The sequence below is a fragment of the Microcebus murinus genome, chromosome 12 (genome assembly GCF_040939455.1).
Source record: "Microcebus murinus isolate Inina chromosome 12, M.murinus_Inina_mat1.0, whole genome shotgun sequence".
In the NCBI taxonomy this organism is placed as follows: Eukaryota; Metazoa; Chordata; class Mammalia; order Primates; family Cheirogaleidae; genus Microcebus; species Microcebus murinus.
This window is the reverse complement of record NC_134115.1, coordinates 4,601,286-4,621,799: the sequence shown is the minus strand read 5'-3', so window position 1 is coordinate 4,621,799 and position 20,514 is coordinate 4,601,286. Positions and strand designations below refer to the sequence as shown.

Sequence of the window (20,514 nt, the reverse complement as noted above, 5' to 3'; positions counted from 1 at the left end):
CCCAGAGACACGGACATGGACACTGTCAACACCGCCTTGGGCCAAAATGGTGACAATTTTTCTGAAGTTTGATCTCACATTAACCTCCCCCGATACACACACGAGCACACAGACACACTCTTAGCACATAAAGTCTGATCACTGGACTCTAATCTCTACCCAGAACCAAGTTCACATGGGCATGGCATCCTGCTGACCCAACCTGATAAGGAGCAGGAGGGAAGTGCTGACCTAACACTCAGACCACTGCATTTTCAGGAATTGCTCTGAACAAGCCCAAAACACCCGTCTACAAAGGGAAAAGACCCACGGGCCTCGCTCACAGAAGGCTCATCTACAGCTGCACGGCTTGAAGCGCTGCGCTGCCACGGCGGGGCTAAGAACACTGCAGCAGGAAAAGATGTGCTCCTGAGTCCCGAGGAGCAGCCGGAGTTTCCCCGCATGCCGGCCAAGTGGGTGCTGCACCATCCCACGGGCAGAGGATGACGTGGGCACAGCAGAGCCCGGGCTGGGGGTGGGGTGGGGCGAGCTGCTGCAGGCCAGGGGCAGGGCCTCAGGGCGTGCTCCTGCAATTACTATGGTTGACAACTGACAACAGCCCTCAGCCCCTGTCCTCTTAGAGCACTTTGCAAAGAGATCCAGAGAAAGCACATTCCTGCCAGTGCTGACAGTGCTATGCCCCCCCGCCTTGAGCATCCTGCACCTGAAACCACTCACCACCCTCAAGGGCACCATCAGTGGCAAGGCTGCAGGGCCTCCGCACAAGCTGGCGTCGCTGGGCACGTCCCACTTCCTGGGAACACCAGACAGGAAACACTGGCTTACTTTTAAGCCTGCTCACACGGCCCTCTCCTTTCTGCACACTCATGGACTGGGCCCTCGCCTGGCCCAGAAAGCAGAGACGACCGTGCTCAGCACACAGCCCAGAAAGGTCCCCTGGGCAGGGAAGGGTGCCGGGCAAAGGGGGAGCAGCTAAGCGTGGTCCGCCATCTTCGACATCTGGCCAGTTGGCCTAACAATTTTTCACTGCACCTGCCCCTTCCAAGCAGTGCTCCCTCTCAGTGAGCTGGGCTGAGCAAAGCCCCTGCCACACTTCCTGTCCCCTCCTTACGGGGTCACACACCTCCCTTTTCTTCCTGTCATTAAATCCTACCTGTCCTTTGTGCGCGGGCAGGACTCCCAGCCCCTTCTGGGCCACTCTCCATGCTGAAGCCACACAGCGCCTGCAGTGCAGACAGCACCACATCATGCATGGCTTGTCCCGAAACAGCAGCAGGTGTGCCCACCTCGGCCCTCGGCCTTGCAGCCCCACTCAGTTTGCACAAGCCCTCCAGGAGGCCTTAGGCACACCAAAGTTGGAATACCACCCATCTGTACAAAGCAATTTCACCCCAGATTCCACACTTTCTCTGCTGCTCATTAAGTGTTTTGTCTTCCTTATCTAATTAGCTGTGAAGTTCCTTTAAAGATAAGACCATGTCTTAAGGGAGCTGTATTGGTTTCCTATGGCTGCTGCAAAAAGTTACTACAAACCTAATGGCTCAAACAACAAAATGTATTCCCTTACAGCTCTGGAGGTTAGACATCCCACATAGGGTGGGGCTACAATCCAGGGGTTGGCTGTGCTCCTTGAGGGGTTCTGGGGAGAATCTGTTTCTTTGCCTTTACTAGTAGTACCTTATAGAGGTTGCCTGAACTCCTGGGCCTGTGGTCCCTTCCTCCATCTTCACACCAGTGAGAGGGACCAGAATATGCTTCCCCAAAATATGCCACTTTGGCATAGGAATATTCTGAGCTGAAGGCAACTGACACGTTGCCACCCACCAGGCTCATCTGCCCGCTGCCCGAGAGGAAGCCGACGCACGGAGACAGCAGGGCCTGCAGCAGAGATGAGTTTAATCTGCACAGTGCTAAGGGGGAGACAGGAGAAATTTCTCAAATCCACCACCCCGAGAATTTGGGAGACAGGTTTTTAAAGACAGCGTGGCGTAGGCAATTGAATCTGCTAATTGGCTGGGTTTGGGGCGCAGCCACAGGGGTGCAGAAATTGTCTTCTTTGCTGACCAGGTTCTTGGGCGGGGGTCACAAGACCAGTCGCGTCAGTTCCTCGGTGTGGGCGGCTGGCCTGGGTGTGGGCGGCTGGCCTGGGTGGGTCAGCCCATCGCTGGAATGCGGGCCTGGAAGGTGTCTCAGAAACTGCCCCTGGTTTCCAAAAGGCAACGCTTTTCATGGAGAAGCTACGGATCTTTATGAGCACCGGCCGTGTGGCTCCAGAGTGGCAGTTACAGAGAAGCAAACGGGACAGTGGCTAATTGCTATCATTATTTTTAGGTAGGTAGGCCTGTGCCTTCTTGTTGGCGAAGCCCTTGTCACAGTGCCCGCCTTGCCCCCTTTATCAATTTGCAAAGGCAGTTTCAGACATAGGGAGATCTTTCTGCCCTCTTCCCTTCTGCCTAAAAGCAGAGCATAAGTTTCCCTCTATAAAGGTGACATAAATTTCCATTTATAAAGGGGCTCCCCTCTCCCCTACCAGGAAGGCTGAAGATGACAAGGAGATAAGTCTGCATGACAAACCTTCTTACACAACTACTGTCTACCTTATATTTCCTGGTCACTTTCCCACAATTATAGCTCCTGGGAACCCAAACCCCTTTCCTTTGTCTAGTTACTTCTGCACAATTTATCACTTTTTGTTACAGTGGTATATTAAGTCCCTGAGTCTAACTGGTTCTTCGGTTTTTACTTCTTTTCTGTGACGCCTCATGCATATAGAAATATTAAAGTCCGTATGTCTTTATTCCTGTTAATCTGTCTTTTGTTGGTTTAATTCACAGGCCCCAGAAACAGAACCTAAGAGGGTACAGTAAAAGTTTTTCCTCCTTCCACCAGCAGGGAGGGCAGTGGCATCTCTCCACTCTGCCCTCCTACCTCTCTAAGAAACTGTGTTACATTTAGGGCCCACCTGGAGAATCCAGGATAATCTCCCTGCCTCACATTCTTTAACTTAATCACATCTGCAAAGTCCCTTTACCATGTAAAAAAAAATATTCACCGGTTCCAGTGATGAGGAAGTGGGTGTCTAGAGGGGCTATTAAACAGCCTCCCACAGACCCCTGGCATAGTACAGCCACGAACTTTTGAACTGAGCCTCCGGAGTCCAGGGCGTGAACATGCAAAGGGGCAGGCCAGCCAGCCAGGCCCAGAGAGCAGAGGTCCTGTTTAAGGGGTGGCTGCACCTTCCAGGCTATGGCAACGTGGCCCATCCTGGGCACAACTCCTCATTCCTTATTTTCTAGAAACAACACAACATTTTAAGGTAAGGCCTCCCAATGCTAGGCAGTAATTAATATGTACTTTTTAATGCTAAGAAGTCCAAACTAAACCCGTCTGCCTATCTGAGGGCTGAGTTAGCACTGGCATGAGAGCTGAGCCTAACTGGGCCGCCTGCAGGATGGGGGGAGCATAGCAGGGAGGGCCCTGTGGCTGCACACCCCAAGGCACGCGGAAGATGGAAATATAGCCCCCCCAAAGAAAGTGGAGATAAAGGCAGCCATAGACAATATTAATTTTATTTAATTTTAATAATATTAGTCAATGCCAGTTAAGCAAAAATGCAAATGACTGTTAATAGGACCAGGAAAATTAGAAGGAGACCAGCACATTCCATGGGAATCTTGACTTAATGAGTCATTCAGATGCAAATTTTACCCCAATTTTGGAAGGATTACAAGCACCCCCATTCACAGCCCCCATTCCTATGTAAATTCCAGTCTGAGGACCTGCCCTCAGCAATCCCTTCTGGCTGCTCTGCTTCTGAGTTCTCAGGTTTTTCCCTGGGGCTTCTGAGCCAGCAGGCAGAGCTCTGATGTGTTTCTGACCCTGTCCCTCTCCCAGCCTGTAGTCCCTGGCTCTGTCACCCACTTGGGCCACACTAAACAGCGTGCCTGCCCTGCACCTCAACTCATGGAACCCAGCCACCAGGAGGCCACCCCAGGCCTACCTGTCAGCGAAGAACCTGAACTGCAGCCACACGGGGGGGGGGGGGGGGGGGGGGGGGGAGGGGGAAGGGGGGGGACTTTATGCAGAGCAAGTTCCTCAGGTCCCACCACCTGGCCCTGCCCTGCTGTGCCAGCCCCAGACAGCCTGCCAAGGCCACACCCAGGCACAATCCTCCTTAGAGCCCAAAGAGATGGAGAAAGGAAGAGGTAAATGCAATTTAAATAAACTAAAGGAAGGTATGGACACTTCCAGCCACGCAGCGTCCACATCTGCTATGATGTGTCCCAGGGAACGCTGAATCAGCTGCCCAGGAAAAGGGCCCAGGGACAGCCCTAGGTCAAGGGAACTCCCCCATCACAGCCACAGCCCCGGCCTCAGATGCCTGCTAATCAGTCACATACAGACAGACCTTGTGACAGTGTCCTGTCCCTTTTTTGCCATCAAAGCCCCAAAGTGCAGAACTCTGGGGTGAATTCTGTAACGTCCGCCCACGTGTTTCCCTCCGTCCTCCCAAAGGGCGGCAGGCATCTGGGCCCGGGCCACCTCTCGGTGAGAAGGCAGGCCTGCCCACCCAGCTCCCCCACCAGCCCGGTGAACAGGCAGCAAGCCCGTCCGTGCACACCAGGAAAAGCCAAGCCCTTGCCTCGCCTGCCCAACGGGCCTCACCTCTCCTGGGCTCTGATCCCTGACCTTCAGCTGGCCACTGGGGAGGATGGGTGCTCAGGCCGCCATCCAGCCCTCACGAGGGGCCTCTGCCCGCCTGGGATGTCTGTCCTGACCTCGGGTTTCAAGGGCTCTGTTGTCGGCAGGGGCGCCGCTGGCCACAGGCGCCCTTCTGTGTCCAGGACAAGGCCCTGTGGTGAGCCTTCCCTGCAGGCTGCGGCACAAGCCTGTCCCATTCTCCTCCCTTTAAACAGCAGGGCTGTTCAGCCATGTGGGCCCAATTGTTTTCCTGTGTGGGCTAATTCAGGGCTATGTGGGGCAGGGCCCGGCCTGGCCAAGGGAGGAGAAAGGCCGCCGGGAGGCTGCCGGGGGAGCAGCCCAGGGAGAAGGGGCCCTGCAGCCCAGAACCCCTGGTGTGCATGCCAATGTCAACCTGGGCAGGGGCAGGGGTCCCACCAAGGGCCAACCTCCTCGGTGCCCGAGGTCCACACAGGCCCAGCCACTGCTGTGGTCATCCAAGCACCTCAGGGCTCCAGGGAGGGTGGGTGAGCTGCTCTGCCTCCAGGCTCTCGCTTCATAGGGCCCCGGGAGTGGGGGCCGAAGGGGAGGGGGCAGGTGTGGTCAGAATCCCACTGGCCCTGGGCAAGTCCCTTGGGCCCTCTGAGTACCCAGGTCCAGCGTGGACACAGGGATCAAAAAAGCAGCTCGGTCAGGAGGCGGCGGTGAGGGCAAAGTCATACACAATGTGTACAGAGCTACTGGACACAGCGACGCAGCGTGACGGCCTGCTCCCAGCTGGGCAGAGTGACCACTGAACTGGGAAGCACGTGCCCAGAAAAGATGGCCTCTTCCTTAGGGCCGTGGGTGCTGGCTGCTCTGTCCACTAGCACACCCACCATGTGGGTGGCCTGATACCAGCAGGGGTCTCGCCGATGTGCAGAGTCATTTGCCCAGCTCTGGCTGTTCCATTAATGTTGTTCTACAGACAGCTTTCCCTCCCACAGCGCAGGCACCTGCCTGCAGCTTGTAAGGAAGCGAGTTACAGGTGAGTATTACCCAACAGCACTGTGGCCACCACACCTGGTCTTGAATAAGCAAACAACTACAGGACACGCAGCAGAGCCGGCGTGAGGCTTGCCAAGTCTCCAACCTGCAGACAGGGCCTCTGGCCTCTGCACCCCGTCCCACCCAGCACCAACTCTGACCCCCACTCCTCCCCAGCAGGCAGCAGCGATAGCAACTCTCACCACCGCCGCAGGCCCTGAGAGGGGAGAGGAGGGGACACAGGCCTGGGACACAGCTGGGCTCAGTGACTCTGAGCACTGACCCATGCATGCCACCAGCAAGGGGTGCAGGTTCCAGGTGCTGTCTCTGGTCAAGGGGTCCCCAGGAGGGAGGTCTGGCTGACATGTCCAGGTGCTAGAAGGAAGTTGGGAAGGTGACCCCAGCAGGCACAGGTGATGGCCACACGTATTACGTTTCTGAGCCTTGGAGGTAAGCAAGGCAAGCACAGGCTGCATCCATTTGACAGTTGTAGGGGTGCTATATGAAGGTTCGGGCCCTCTGGCCCAAAGCTCAGGCCCCAGGCGCCAAGCCTAAAATTCCTTAAACTGAGCAACCAAGGTCCATGCCCAACCCCAAGGACAAGTCCACCCAGCCTGTTAAAGCAAACAGTGCCAGGTAGTGCCTGGCACTAAGCTCCTGGCCCTTTTCGGTGGTCTCTAACCCCCAGGGGTGGCAATGGCAGGGCAAGCCTGCGGGCCTGCAGGCCGTGTCGGAAGAGCAGGAGCAGCAAACGCAGGCTCTGCAGAGAGCAGCCTGATCCGGGGAGCCTCTTTCTCTTTTGGGGAGACTTTGGTGACAACACACCTAAGCTTCTTCAAGTGGGGAGACAAGAAGTAGGAGACCTGGGGCCTTGCCGGTGCTGGCCTCGTGCCTCTGCAAATGCTGCGCCCAGCTGAGGCGGGGACGCCTTTCAGAGAAGAGCCCGCCTCTCGTGAGAGCTGCACCAAAGGCCAAGGAGGCAATGACACGGGGGCCAGGAAGCCGCGACTCCCAGCTGGCAAGAGACGGGACCGTGAGATGAGATAAAGCATCAGTCCGTCACGACAGTGCCCAACAGCGTGCCAGTCACACCACACCACGAGGACACCTCACTCTGCCCACTCTGCTGTTCACCAGAGACAAAGAGCGTTTCTGACTCAAAGACATTTCGAGGCAATAAATTGGAGGATTATTTGTTCTCTTTAACTAGAATGGAATACAATTTATGCATTTAAGAACTTCTGTAAACCTTATAATATGCTTTATAATTTTATGACCTGTTTATAGATTTAGAATATATGAATTGCCTGGTTTACAAAGTAGGATTTCCTTGAATACTCTTCACCTTCAAGACCTACCTACTGGCTGAGTGGAGACCAGGCTGGCCACAAATTGCCCAAGAGAATAAGGAGCTGCGAAGGCAATTTTCTTAAAGCAATAGTAATTTTAAGAGAAATACTTGTGCTTGGAGAAAAATATTTCTTCTATGATTAGAGACTTCACACACACACAAATAAGGTTTTCAATTCAACAAAGAGAGGCTAATGGTCTCAAACACCAACACTCACCCCCCACACCGACAGTGTGACACACAGTCTGACTCCGTTTCCGTCTACAAAGTGCTAGCTCAGCAGGCGACCGATCTGCGGGCACCCTGGCCCACGGACCCCAGAGTGCATCAACGGGGCAGTCTGATTTTCGGTGAACAGCAAGAACAAGTGTCTATTTTTAAAAGCCTACACTATATTTTCTCTTGTACCAAAAAAAACCGAGTAAGAACCCACTGTACAAGTTTTGGCCCAGTGAAAACTGGCTGACCTACAACCAAGCCCACCACATCTCAGTGTCAAAGTATCAATTCACTCTACTTAGCAATTCCACATCACTGCACCGCGCCTCAACCCACCCTCGCCACAACCCCAGAGTGAGCACCAGCTGGGGTAGGGGCTGCGCCTGGGACCACGGCCACGGAGACCTGGCTGGTCACAGTCTCAGCAGGAACCGGCCACACAGAGAACCGAGCTGTGACGAGTGGCTCGGTCTCCTGTGTCTGAACTTGACCTTCAGCCAGTGAACCGCCCAGGCTGCGCCCTCTGTCCACGCCCACGCAGGACAAGCGCTGGAGTCCCGCAGGCTTCTCTCCCCTGCAGACCCAGCCTCAGCTCCCTCCCTGCCCCCGCCAGCGTCTGGTGGCCACAGTGCCCTCCCTTGATGTGCCTTTCTCCCACCCCAGCCACCCCACCTCTATGGTACAGCTGCACAAATGTTCCCAAAATCCAGATCTGGTCTTCACATGCTCTGTGGAAGATCCTTTAAAGGCTTTCTTCTGCCTTTTGATTAAAATCCCAACCTTTACCCCAAACGATGTAGGTCGATGCAGGTCATTGCCTGGCCACCTCCCAGCCGCACAGTAGGCTGGCCCATCCTACCCACCCTGAGCCAGAGCCTGCCCTTTGCTTTTCTCCACCTCAGCCATGTGGGGAAGACCCTGCATCTCCAAAGCAGCCAGGCGCTTCTGGGTAAAGCGCCCTGGTCTGCCAGAAAGGAGGAGGCCACTCCTGCTCTGAGCTCCCCAGCACCTGCTGCAAAACCTATTCACGCCCCTCTGCAAACACTTCCTAAGTGCCAGGCACCACCAAGTGCCAGCGAGCAAAGTGGGACTGGACCTACCCTCTGGGAACTCATCCAGTGGGCAAGACACACAAATGGCATGTGCATATATATGCACATGTGTGCATGTGACAACACACTCTGCTAAGTCCCAAGCAGGGAGGGAGCTGCCAGAGACCAGCCGGCCGGCAGGGTGAGAGGCTGAGCGTGGGAGGCGGCCGAGCCTGACCTGAGCAAGGAGTCAACAGTGCCCACAGCATGCTCAGACCTGACCACGGAGCAAATTCTCACCCAAGGAGACAAAGTAGCATGTAGCTTAGCTGTTTGTCAGCTCCCAGAGCCGTCTGACCTGCTCGCCCAGCCAGTCCTTCTAAGAACAACAAACCGCTCCCCTGGGCAAACTGCCCCTCAGCAAACCGCCCTCAGGCTGGCTTCATGCCCTCTGCTGCTTCCTGACCCAGATCCTGAACTATCACATCCCGAGTGAGTCCCTCCCACTCAGACCTGCCACCTGCATGGAAGATTGGCCCCACAAGGCCCTGGGCCCACCACAGACGTGAGGACTCGGCGGCCTCATCAGGGAGGGAGAAAATGCCAGACCTGGGCAGACATGAGTCAGTGCTTGGGCTCCAACTCACATAGGCCAGTTGGTCTGCAAACCCTGTGCCTGGGTTGGCCAAGGACGAGCCTGTTGCCACATGGTCTGCGATACTTCGGGGACTAGAGCAACAGAGGACGCCCATGAGGACTGGTGGTGCAGGTCGTGCTCAGCAGCAGGCGGGCCCCCTACAGCCTACAGCACATCTGCACGGCTCCTGCCCCCCCAGGACTCGAGCCACGCAGGTGGAAGGCCAGCTCCTCTCCCCAGGAGGTGGCTCAGAGCCACAGCCTGGCCCTGTCCACCCTCAGAGGACTTCCCAGGACTTCACGGTGAGGCCCCGTGCGGCAGCAGCATCAAGACCACACACCCGACGCCCTGGACGGAGGCCAGGTTGTGTGTGGGCCTGGAGAAGAACGGGTGCCAGGGCTGCCTGGACACACTGCAGCCTCGGGCCTCGTGGGAGGCTGAACAAAGAACTTGACTGCCTCGATGCCCACGGGGCCCAGCCCACAACCCACTTCTCGCTGGCTTTAGAGCAGCTGTACCAGGGCCCGGTTGTTCCCGCAGAGCCTCCAGGTGCCTCACAGACTATGAGCCCTCCCTGCAGAGCGAAGCCTGCACCCCGCCCGCCCGTGACCACCACCCGGGATGCAGGCTGGGCCAGCCACAGCCACCAAAGGAGGCTCTGCCCTGGCCCCGCCCACCCACGCCGACCTGCACCAGCGGCTTCCTCTCTTCCCAGAGGTTAGTCCTGCATGGGTCAGGTCCCTGAAACTCTCTCCACACCTCTACCCACAGCCGGGCAGGGCAGGGCCATTAGAGGGCAACTGCAGGCCCCAACCTCACTGGCTCCACGCGGGAGGGGCCTGCCGACTGGGCATCATGAGGAGAGCTCAGGCACACAGCACGTTTGGGGACCGTGAGGTGCCAGCCACCAGAGGGGCCTGGGCAGCGGCCCAGTGTACACCCTCGGGGGCCTAGGGTCAGGCACAGGCACCTCCGACACAGCAACACGCCTGCTCACGGCCACACTCACGCACCCAAGCGCAATGGTACACACTCGGGGTTGTTTGCTTTTCTCCGTCCCTTGTAGTAAGCAGACTGAATAAACAAGGTTCTAACCCCTGGAACCTGTGAGTGTGACTGGCTGTAGAAACAGGGTCTTTGTGGACGAGATTAAGTTGGGGATCTTGTGATCACGCAGTAGGCCCTACATGCATTCTCAAGTGTTCTTGTCAGAGCCTACACATGCCCACCCGCCACGGGCAGTCAGGGCACCCATGCCCAGAGGAAGCCCGAGGTGGGGGCAGGTCCCTGATACAAGGGGTTATCTTTTCACAGCCTCCCACATACTAGACTCGCTTTGCATGTGTTGCCCTGGACACTACACTTTCACTTATTCAATACTCTTTTAGAAATCCTACCGAACACAGATGGAATTCTGCACCCACCTGGTTGTCTGTTCTCCTCCTCACCGGGCCCTCCCTCCGCAACTCCACATCCGTCTCCCTGGGCCCCGCAGCTGCTGTGCACCCACCTCATCCTCTGCATGTGAACACGCATGCACACAAGGAACCCCGCAACCACTGTTAAAGTGCATTTCCTCACACACGCAAAGCTCGGTGACAGAGAATCCTCGCCAGCTGCTAACACGCACTCTAAAGCAGCCGCCAATGGCATCCGGGCGTGTGAAGAACACGGGCCAGTGGAACAGGATGGAGAACCCCCAGTCAGAGCCAGCGCACGTGAGGGCGTGCGTGACGGTCAATTCACTGCCGGAGGACAGACCACTGACCAGTCAGCGCAGGCACAGCGGAAGGAAATAGGACGGACTCCTCCCTCCCTCAAGCGTCTTACTCCATATGCACAAAAGCATTCTAGACATGCTCAAGAGTTTAATTCAAACACATAAAACAACAAAACTCCTGCAAGAAAATCAAGAGACAACCCATGTAATCTTCCCAAACACCAGTACCCCTGAGACACAGAGAAGAGAGAGGTATACTCCCCCGTAAAATGATTTAATCTGTATTGCAAATGATACAAGCAATTAGCAAACAGTAGAACTGGGAATAAATGTCAAAGCAGGAGAAAGAGGATCAGTATTTATCACAAATAAACAGCTCCCACAGACTGGCAAGAAAGACGAATGCCTCAAGAGAAACGGGGCGAAGGAAGACTACATGTGACTCACGGAAGGGTCCCAGACGCCACACATGAGCGAGGACATTCAACTCGCCAGGACTCCGGGAGACACGAAAGGCACGAAATGTCCCTGCGCGCGTGCAGACCCACGTGTCAGAGAGGGTGCGGGAGGCGCTGGGCGCACCCTGGGAGAAGACGGCCTGTTAGACCCTTCAGGAAGCCAGCCTGGCAGCTCTACCCAAACAAAGAGACACACCCTTCGGCCCGAGTGCCACTCCCTGAAGCCCGCGCCGCGGAATGCCAGCTCTGGAGTGTGGCGCGAGCATTTATGGAAGCTCTGTTTACATGGCTACTGTCTTCCCGTGGCGGCTCCGACCAACAACACAACCCGGGCAGCTTAAAACAACAGACGCGGACTCTCTCAGCTCTGGAGACCAGAAGCCTGACGCCGGCTTCGCTGGCCGGAACGCGGGTGTGCAGGCAGAGCCTCGCTCCTCGGGAGGCCCGCGGAGAATCCCTTCCGGCCTCCTCCGGCTTCCGGCGGCAGGCGCTCTGGGCTGCGGTCCCGGTCAGCTGGGGCTCTCCCGGAAACAGCCGGCAGGACGCCCACGGAGGGGTTCGCCGTGAGGAGCCGGCCCCCGCGGTGCGGGCGTGGCGTGGCCCGGGCAGACGGGCTCTCTCGCTCGGGGAGGCGCCCTCTCTGTGCCGTCGGGGCCCTCGCTCGGGGAGGCGCCCTCTCTGTGCCGTCGGGGCCCTCGCTCGGGGAGGCGCCCTCTCTGTGCCGTTGCCCTCGCCGTGGCGGGTGAGCCCACGCCGGGCAGGGCCAGCTGCTCCACCATCTCGCAGAGGCGTGTGCGGCCGCCCAGGCGGCGCATAAACCTTCCCCAAGCCCGTCACTGCTGCCCTGTGCCCTCTTCACAGCCCTTCTCCACATCCCGAATCTACTCTCCCTCCGCCTGCCTCTGCAGGAACACGAGAATGCATTTGGGGCCGCCAGACGACCCAGAACAATCTACCTGCAAAGACCCACCCTGCGTCACGTCATGCTCACAGGTGCCAGGGGCTAAACCTTGTTTCCTCCGAGGTCACTGTTCAGTCTACACGGCACACAAGAAAGCAAAATAACCCTGAGGCCGAGTGGCTCTGACTGGGGCCTGAGCCCAGGCCGCGGCCCCGCCCCCACACGCGGAGGAAGAGAAGACGCGGCCGTCTGCACAGCGGGCACGGCACGGCCTCTCTGTGCCACGGAGGACGGCGAGGCAAAGGCTGCCTGCTCCCCGCCACTTCTTCAGGGCTCTGAGGCTTCCTGCCCAAGGAGCAGCCCCCTTCGACCAGGTCAATGGGGTGGGCCGCCCAAGACCCTGGAGGCCACACCTTTTAAAACAAGGCAGCAGCAAGAGGGATTGAGGCATGTTAAGGTGTGCCAGGCTTGCCCAGGGCAGGGAGCACCCATCCCGGACCAGCCCACGCCCACGCCGTACCCAGTCAGAAAGTGAAACTGTGTCTGGGCCTCAGGCGGGATCTTTGCCCACTTCCTCACCCTCTGCGCCCAGCTAAGAGGCTCCACAGGCTCAGCTGGAGGTGCCCCTCTGGGACTGGTGCTGCACCCCAAGAGTGCAGGAGACGAGATGAGACTCTCAGTCCCTGAAGGCTGCCAATGTCCCCACACCTCCGCCCTTCTGACCCTGCCCTGTGTCCTATCCCTGCCAGTCTGTCCATCTGACCTCCCACCCCAGACCAGCTTTCCCACACAGTCACTCTGAACCTGACCCTCTCCACATCTGCACGCCTGCCTGTCTGCCCCCAATCTCGATGGCAGCCCTCTGAGGGCCAGCACGGTGCAAGAGCAGGTACCAGCACATCTCTACCTGACAGGTGGATAAACAAGGACATTTGCAGGTGGGCCTGCCCCCTGGCAGCGCTCCACACTCCAGCTCCAGTCAGGACCCACCCCTTGAGCCAGGCCTCAGACGTCTCTCCAACTACAGGCTTAGGGACCCAGTAGTTTCTTTTTTTTCTTGGAGACAGAGTCTGACTTTGTTGCCCAGGCTAGAGTGAATGCCATGGCGTCAGCCTAGCTCACAGCAACCTCAAACTCCTGGGCTCAAGCAATCCTCCTGCCTCAGCCTCCAGAGTAGCTGGGACTACAGGCATGCGCCACCATGCCCGGCTAATTATTTTTTTGTATATATATTTTAAGTGGTCAATTAATTTCTTTCTATTTTTGGTAGAGACAGGATCTCACTCAGGCTGGTTTCAAACTCCTGACCTCGAGCAATCTGCCTGCCTCAGCCTCCCAGAGTGCTAGGATTACAGGCATGAGCCACCATGCCCAGCTGACCCTGTAGTCTCTTGCCCTCTGATAAGTACCCTAAGCTTCACGAGTCCCCATGCTATGCCGGAGAGCCCAGGTAGAAGCCGCAGTGGAGCCTCTGTCTTTCTAATTGCTCAGGCCAAAACCTCAGTGCATGCTTGCCCCTGCCCCAGACTTAACCTGGCAGCAAGCCCTCTGGCTCCGCCTCCAAATAAATGCCCAAGGGAGCCTTTCCCCACTGACGCTGCTATGCCATGACCCGAGCCACCAGCCTCTCTCCTGGACCACCTTGCAGCTTCCTAAGTGGGTGTGTGGCCCCGCCCTGCCACAGTCTGTTCTCCCAGCAGCTTGGGGACCGCTCCAACCTCCTTGGCTCCCACTACACGCTGTCCACCACCTCTCTTCTCACCCCCGGCCCTCCAGCGTTCCCTGAACACCTGGACACGCTCCCACCTGCCTCGGGGCCTTTGCACTATTGTCCTGGTGCGTGACCCACCCCTCTCCCCACACAGGGATGACACCTGCCTCTACTCCATCAACCGTCCCAGTCCCCCTCCAGAGCCCACCCCCTCTTCTCTTCTTTATTTCTTTTTACCTATCGCCACCTACCCACTCAGGGCTGACCTATGACCTCATTTGGGGCCTGTCTCTGCAGCGACAGAATGCTGTTTCCTCTGCTGAGGCCCCACTGCCCAGGCACGGGGACCTGGTACAGGAGCCCAGCGAACTGTGGAGGGACCACCTGCAGGACCAGCCTCCCCCGGGCGACCTGCGGTGGAGACAGGCAGCTGGCACTGTCCCCAGGCCGCCCCACGCCGGAACGCCACGGCTCTGCCTGCGCCGCGCGGACACGCATCCACACGACTGCGGCAGAGCAGCGCACAGCCGCGTGGCCTGTGCACGCGGGCAGGAACGTGCTGGCCGCGCCCGGAAGCTGCTCCACGAAAGGCTCGTTTCAGGGCTGCACTGGCGAGCGTGACATCCCCGCCCACGTGTCCACTCTCCGCAAAGAAAAACGGGCCCTTTGAGGGACATAAATAGCCCGGCCAGATGCGGGCGTGCCTGAGGTCTTTTCCCAGGACTCCAGCGAGCACCCGCAGCGGCAGGAACGGCAGCCCGTGCGTCGGACCCGGGGGCCGCGGAAGCAAGCGCCTGTCAGGGCGGGGGAGGGCGCCCGGGGACCCTTCCTCTCACAGAACGCAGCCCAGGGCTCGCCACACTCGACCGTGGCTGGCCACTGAGTGCGCTGCGCACGCCCAGCGACGAGCTCGGGGCGCAGCCGCGACACAGAGAGCCGGCCACAGGCGCGCTGTGTGCTTCTGTGCCCACGGAAAACGGAGGCGGAGGCTGGGCGGCGCGGGGCCTTTGGGGGAGGCGGAGGCTGGGCGGTGCGGGGCCTTTGGGGAGGCGTGAGCTCCCTGAAGCACGGCCTGGGCGCCCTGGACGGGAAGCACACGGTCTCAGGGGTGAAACGTGTTTCTGTGGAAAGGCCCGACAGGCCACACCGTAACTGCCTGCGGAAACGCAACAGCAACAGCACTTCAAGCTACTGAAGACTCCCACAGCCCGACACAGCGGTCACCAGCCGGCAGCTCCCAGGACTCAGACGTGGCCGTGCCTGCAGGGGTCAGGCCCCAGGGCGCCCAACGCTGTCGAGACCTGAGCTGTCCACACGCATGCCAGGAGAGCTGCGCGTGCGACTTTAGTTTCCCTAGAACTCACGCTAAAGAGTAAAACAGAGGTTGTGTTCACTTTAGCAATGCCGTAGCTAACCCAGTAAGCACCCAAAACACGATGGCTCCGCGCATCCTTGACGAAGCCCCGCAGCTGCCTTCTGTGTGCTGAGTGCCCACAGCCGGCCGTGGGTCTCACACTCCAGTGCACTCGGCTCGGACCGGGCGCACCCACAGCGCCTGGCACAGGGCCGGTGTCAGCTACAGTCCGGACGGTGCAGGTCTGGGGCACGGAGAAGCAGCCCCGTCCATGTGGGGCTGCTGCTGCGAGGGCCTGCTCGGATCCAAGTGTGCTGAGGACGTAGCTGCTGGCCACTGTGAATGGACCCTGGCTGCGGGCTGGCCCCGCATGTGTGCATGAGGTGGCTGGTTTGTGCTCATTCTCTACACGGCCTGTCCTGTCAAAGTAGCTTTAGGATAACACATACTTCCTCGGTGGTGACCTGCTACACCTGTAAGGTCGTCTAGATCCTCAAAGCTAGGCTTCAGAGATTAAAAGCTCACACTTTTCACCATTAATCAGATCAGCACCCACAGGATCCCAGGGCCCAGCGGGGACAGGGTCTTGGGCATTTTTCCAGGTGACGGCCTCACAGGGCTGCAGTGGAGGACCAGACAGAACCTCCGGGGCCTCCTAACACTTGCAGAAGTGATTACCTCCCTCTGCACTGTCATTTAATTAAACCTGCAGTAGTCCTACTCTCAGCTCTGAGAGACACAGAACTGTACTTGCTAAAATAAAGCCGGACCCATCTTGCTGCAGGTGCGGTGGCCCTGCCTCCAGTGTGTGCGGGATAAGGGCACAGCTGGACTCCAGCGTGCCGGGCGGCACCCACGCAGTATGCTTGTTAAGACTACAGGATTGTGTTAAATTGGAAAAAAGAACCAGAAAAGCCTATAACTCAGGCAATGTCAAAGCAACAAAACTCAAAGTCATTCACTTTTTGCACTCATCTTCTCCCCATAAACATATGCACATATCTAAGAAAAGAAACCACAGGCAAGACACAGCATAGTATCCTGTGGCTCCTGGTTCCCCATACAGATGTCTAAGGGGACCTGCCCTCCACCCTCAGCGGCTGAGGAGCCCTTGGAAGCTGAAGGGCGATGGCCCCAGGCTGTGCTCCCAGCCACGCCCAGCAGGCCTGCTCTGGACAGCCCACTGCACCCTCAACCAGTCTCAGTGGCCCGGCCTCCCAGAACTGTCTAGTCCCAGGTGGACGCACAGTCCTGAGGGCCAGCTCCCTGCAGGGGCCGTCCTCTCTGCAGGACCCTGGGTCGCAGAAACCAGCCCACAGTGGCTCCGGGAAGGACAGTGCCTGCCTTGTCTGCAAGCAAGAGCAGCACGGCTGTCTGAACGGCACGGCCACTCCACGTTGGGAAAGGCCCCTTAAAAGCTATTTTTGCTTCCTCTTCAACACGAGTTCTAGAATGTATGTCTTAATCTTCCTAAGCATTTCCTTTTCAAACAGCCTTTTGTAAGCAGACTGCTTATGACGTGAAAGCTACAGCAAGACCAGGAGAGCTGCGGTGCCCCTGGGTGGCAGGAGTCACAACCAGGCTTTCTAAAGGGGACTTGGGAACTTAAAAGACCATGCTCAGTACAACAAAATTCCCATCTGGAAATGGCTTCTAACGCAGACACGCCTCCGTAAACCTTTGATCCAGGTCTCCGGGACCAGGCACAGGCGGTGGGGCACAGGGTCTGAAGCTGTGTCTGCCCTCGCTCGGTGTACTGACGGGGTCAGCCCCATATTCCCACCCGCTCCTCGGGTCCTGTCTGTGCTGGTCCCCAAAAAATCAAACAGAAAGACCCCTCTGATAGCCTCTCCTCCTCTGGCTCCATCCGTGCACATAAAGGAGCCGGATGCAGGACTGCACAGGTGGCCCCTGGCTGAAGTGGTCCCACCCCGAGCTGCCAGGGGCCCTTTGGAGGCGCAGTGAGAGTGCCAACCCTGGCTGCAGTTTGACAGCTGCCCATAGGGCCCTCAGGGTAGAGGCTGAGGGCAGCATCCTCCTGCCCTTCACACACACCCAGGCGCCGGCAGCTACACACCCTGCAAAGCCCCAGGGAGGCCAAGATCCTGCACAGTACGGGACGCGCTCGCTGAGGCTCCACGGCCCCCACAGCCCCCAGCCGGCCCACTCCTGTGCGCAGCATGGGCCAGGGAGCCCCTGCCCCCCACTCCTGTGCGCAGCATGGGCCGGGGAGCCCCTGCCCCCCACTCCTGAGTGCAGCATGGGCCGGGGAGCCCCTGCCCCCCACTCCTGTGCGCAGCATGGGCCGGGGAGCCCCTGCCCCCCACTCCTGAGCGCAGCATGGGCCGGGGAGCCCCTGCCCCCCACTCCTGAGCGCAGCATGGGCCGGGGAGCCCCTGCCCCCCACTCCTGAGCGCAGCATGGGCCGGGGAGCCCCTGCCCCCCACTCCTGAGCGCAGCATGGGCCGGGGAGCCCCTGCCCCCCACTCCTGAGCGCAGCATGGGCCGGGGAGCCCCTGCCCCCCACTCCTGAGCGCAGCATGGGCCGGGGAGCCCCTGCCCCCCACTCCTGAGCGCAGCATGGGCCGGGGAGCCCCTGCCCCCCACTCCTGAGCGCAGCATGGGCCGGGGAGCCCCTGCCCCCGACGTCTGCAGGTGAGGAACTGAAGCTCAAGAAGCGCCCGCCGAGGCCAGGAGGCCCCTCGAGGCAGGTGCCAGATCCCAGTGGCTGGGAGGGGTGGAGGACCGGCACGGCCCCTGGCTCCACAAGTGGGTGAGCATGCCACTTCCCCATGCTGTGCCTCAGCCCCCTTGGCCAGTCTCTCCAGGGCTGCCTGGACCAGCTGACGCACCCATCCCATGCCATGTGTGGCAGGGCCCATGTGGGCCACTGCTCCGCAGTCTCCGACAACACGGTCTCCCACAGGGCCCCACCTTGGAGACTCGAGGGGCAGGAGTGGAAGCAAGACTCACCAAGCCACTGTCTCCCCAGGCCCCCCAAAGACGGGCATAGCGGCTGTGAGTTTGTGAGACAGAACAGGAGCAACTGACCACCAGCTCCTGCAGAACTCCGGAGCATGCCTGTCCGGGCAGGGCATGGCCTCACAGGCACCTCCCTGAACCAGCCCTGTCCCTCCCAGCCCAGAAGCCAGTGCTGCCCCTGGGTGCTAGGCTACAGCCGCAGCCCAGCATCACCGCACAGGGACCTCCCCTGCCCTGCCCACTTGGATCCGAAGATGTCCTCTGCAGCCACATCCCCTGGACGGACCTTGACCACTCCAGGCAGGACCACCCAGGCTTCTGGAGACAGACTTTCCTCCCTTGCTCCCAGGCACAGCCACCTGGGCAGGGCACACAATAAACAGACATCACTGCTGACTCACACAGCAGAACACCCTCGCGAGACCTTCTGAAGAGCCAATCCTAGAAAGAGCCATCACTCTCAGGCGGATTTTGTCACTTATCTAGCGATCAGTGTCATCAAACATTTCACCACACAGTTTCTTCCTACTGTCTGGTGTGAGCAGAGTCTGAAACAGAGTGTACAAAAGAGACATGTTAGCAGAATCAACTTGGGACCAGAATCCCTTACAACGTACACATACAAATGGCACTCCAGCTGTGCTCAAGATGCCCCAGACACCGCGGGAGAGGCCACCCTAGAGAGTGGTCAGTTGCAGGGTGCAGCCTGCCTGGCCAGTGAGACCAGGGGAGGCATCACAGGTAAAGGACAAGCATAAGCAAGAACTGGGAAGGAGGTGGCATCTGCACCTTCCCTGACCCTGCCCAGCTCCTTGGCCCCAGGCAGGCGCCAGCGCAGCCCAGAGCCTGCCCTTGGTACGGCGCAAACGCGGGACCTCAGAGCGCAGGACGGAGCAGGTGGCCCAGGCCTCATCCAGAAATGGTCTGATCCATCACAAAGCCATCGTCGAGAACACTATTTTATCTATCCCAAGCTGTAATTTACATAATGTCTTTGTGAAAAGCCACTTTTTAGACTGAAAAAATTCAAATTTTGTCCTCAATTCCAATGTAGGCATTTTGTTGTTGCTGCTGTTATTAAATCAATTAAATTTTTCATAATCTTTATTTGGAAATGTTAAATGACAAAATTAGTCCCTGTGTGTAACTCAGTGCTTTACTAGGATCAAAAAATGATGGCTCTGCAAAACAAAATCAACATGTGAAAATACTTGTCTTACTATCACTGCAGATACTGGCTTTTAATAGTTTATTTGGAAAGAAAGGAAAGAATGCTTAACATGATTTGCTTCTTTACCTTCACTATGAACTGTGAGTTTCTGAAAGAAAAGCATGAAGGTTTCCCTTTCCTTTGTTGTATGTGTAACAAATATATATGTTAATGTGACATACGTTATATGTAAAAAAAAAGAATGGTATTTTAGCACAAAGCTTCGAATCAGCCCCTAAGTTAGATTCATATGCTAGTTAGTACTCAGAATTCCAACAACTTTTTGTTTTTATTTATTTATTTATTTATTTTGAGTCAGAGTCTCACTCTGTTGTCCAGGCTAGAGTGAGTGCCGTGGCGTCAGCCTAGCTCACAGCAACCTCAAACTCCTGGGCTCAAGCAATCCTCCTGCCTCAGCCTCCCAAGTAGCTGGACTACAGGCATGTGCCACCATGCCCGGGTAATTTTTTCTCTATATATTAGTTGGACAATTAATTTCTTTCTATTTATAGTAGAGACGGGGGTCTCGCTCTTGCTCAGGCTGGTTTTGAACTCCTGACCTCGAGCAATCTGCCCGCCTCACCTCCCAGAGTGCTAGGATTAAGGCATAAGCCACCGTGCCTGGCCCAACTTTTAAGTTTAAAAATTAATTACATACTTAAAAACCAAAATCAGAAGAGGAGGAAGGAGAGGAGGGAGAGTGGGGAGACAGAGAGAATAAAAGAAGAAACCAAAAAAGTACCAGAATCCAGGAGGGTTTTAGATAACCTTAAAAGTCTGGGAGGGCTTACTGAGTCACACGGGAGGGAGGACAGGAGGCGGCAGAGCACACAGGCTCGCGGCCCTGGGCAGGCAGCGAGCCTCCCAGAGCACCCCAACGTCGGCGGCTGCAAGTGGCCTCAGGGGAGGGCTGTCAACCTCAGTGACGACGAAGGAAACACAGGCGGGCACTGACTTAGAGGATGAGCCGTCGGGAGGAGACACAGCACCACCCGCCAGGACACTCAGGGTGCTTCTGTGGCCACGCTCCCACTCAGACACAAAGCTTCGCCCGCAAAGCCATGGACACAGCCTCGCAGTCCAGGCTGCCCAGACAGTAAATACAGTTGGTTCAAATGCCGAGTCCTATGCAGCTATTACAAGGAATGAATTAGGGGTCACCTTTCATGGAAACGGCCCTGCACCAAGACTGAATGGGGAGGCGGGCCTGCCAGGGTGGGCCAGGGTTGCATGG

The 20,514-nt window shown here is 57.6% G+C and overlaps 1 protein-coding gene across 2 annotated transcripts in view; it reads right to left on the bottom strand.

The window, feature by feature from the left end:
• SEMA4D (semaphorin 4D) overlaps positions 1–20,514 on the bottom strand; it is a 118,015-nt gene that overhangs the window by 66,015 nt on the left and 31,486 nt on the right. The gene's annotated exons all lie outside the window — the stretch shown is intronic.